The sequence below is a fragment of the Balaenoptera acutorostrata genome, chromosome 8, assembly GCF_949987535.1.
Source record: "Balaenoptera acutorostrata chromosome 8, mBalAcu1.1, whole genome shotgun sequence".
NCBI classification, from domain to species: Eukaryota; Metazoa; Chordata; class Mammalia; order Artiodactyla; family Balaenopteridae; genus Balaenoptera; species Balaenoptera acutorostrata.
In genome coordinates, this window is record NC_080071.1 from 74099354 (window position 1) to 74101232 (window position 1879).

General features: G+C 44.2%; 1 pseudogene; it reads left to right on the plus strand.

Moving 5' to 3' along the window:
- Nucleotides 1–557: 557 nt before the first annotated feature.
- Nucleotides 558–1521, plus strand: LOC103020074 (elongation factor 1-alpha 1-like; annotated as a pseudogene).
- Nucleotides 1522–1879: the final 358 nt, after the last annotated feature.

The following is a 1879-nucleotide window of genomic DNA, read 5'->3' on the forward strand; positions in this document are numbered from 1 at the left end:
ATTTCATCTCACCTGGCTGCATTTTTTTCCCTGCCACCTCTCCTGCCTTGTACAGAGAAGTCACAGGTCATCAGTCATAATTGAGCTACTTCTATATCCAAAGCATGGAGAAATGGGAAATTTAAAGATCTTCAAGGCAGATAGACAAAGTCCTTAAAGGAGACTGGAGAGGTAGGGCTGGGGCTTAGTGTGGCCTGCCTTCTGTGCCCAATTATGCATTGTACATAGGGTAGTCGGCAAAAATACAGGAAATGCAGTCAAATTTGAATTTCAAATCAATAATGAATAATTTATTTAATATAAGCATGTCCCAAATATTGTATACATTGTTGATTTGAAAATTCATATTTAACTGAGCATATTGTATTTTTGTTAAATCTGGCAAAACTTAATTGCACATCCTCTTGGCCTACATTTTACATGATTATTGTGGAGACAACTAGCTCAGAGCCCCCAGCAGTCCTCATCTAAGCTGCATCTTGTATCCTTTGCTTCTTGCTGGCACTTCTCTGATGTTACTGTATAGGAAACTCCTGGTCATTGGTGAGGTGCAAACCATGAAGGGTGAGGGAGTTAACTGCCATGGGACAGCCTCTGACCAGCGGGATGGGAGCTGACGGAAAAATGTTCGTCTCTTTCCATCCCTCCGTAGCATGGAATTATGAGTGCATTCGATACGGCTCTTCAGAAGATACCAGTGAGACAGTGGTTTCCTGCACCATGAAGCTTTGAGTGAAGCTCTTCCTGGGGGCCATGTGGGCTTCAATGTCAAGAACGTGTCTGTCGAAGATGTTCATCGTGGCAGTGTGGCTGGTGACAGCAAAAATGACCCACTAATGGAAGCAGCTGGCTTCACAGCTCAGGTGATTATCTTGAACCAACCAGGCCAAATCAGTGCTGGATATGCACCTGTGCTGGATTGTCACACAGCTGGATTGTCACACAGCTTACATTGCTTGCAGGTTTGCTGAGCTGAAGGAGAAGATTGATTGTCCTTCTGGGACAAATCTGGAAGATGGCCCCCAATTTTTGAAATCTGGTGGTGCTGCCATCGTTGATATGGTTCCTGGCAAACCCATGTGTTTTGAGAGCTTCTCTGACTATCCTCCTCTGGGCCATTTTGCTGTTAGTGACACGAGACAGACGGTTGTTGTGGGTGTCATCAAAGCAGTGGACAAGAAGGCAGCTGGAGCTGGCAAGGTCACCAAGTCTGCCCAGAAAGCTCAGAAGGCTAAATGAACATTAACCCCAATACCTGCCACCCCAGTCTTAATCAGTGGTGGAAGAACGGTCTCAGAACCATTTGTCTCAACTGGCCATTTAAGTTTAATAGCAAAAAGACTGGTTAATGATAACAATGCATCGTAAAACCTTTGGAAGGAAAGGAGAATGTTTTGTGGACCATTTGTTTTGTGTGTGGCAGTTTTAAGTTATTAGCTTTTAAATCAATACTTTTTAATGGAAACAACTTGACCAAAAATCTGTCACAGAATTTGAGACCCATTTAAGACGTTTAATGAGAAAAAAAACAAAAACCAAAAAACTCAGTTTCCTGCCGTGGTGACCAGCTCAACAATTTACTCTTGTGTTAACCTGCCTGCCTTCTTCCCTCCCTCCCTCCTCCTTCCCTCCCTCCTTCCCTTCCCTCCTTATTTCCTTCCTCCTGTTGCCTCACTCCTGTTTCCTGGGATCACTTCAAAAACTAAGCCTCCTGCACTCAAGCCCTTGGCTCAGGTTCCCCTCTCAGAGGGGAAGCTCAGGTTAAGAGAGGTTTACTGGGGCTTCTTCTGGAAGGAGAAACTAGATCTCAGAGCTGTATAGAATTTTAGCAAATTTGGACTGGAAGAATCCTGAGAGATCACATAGCACATCCACTCAT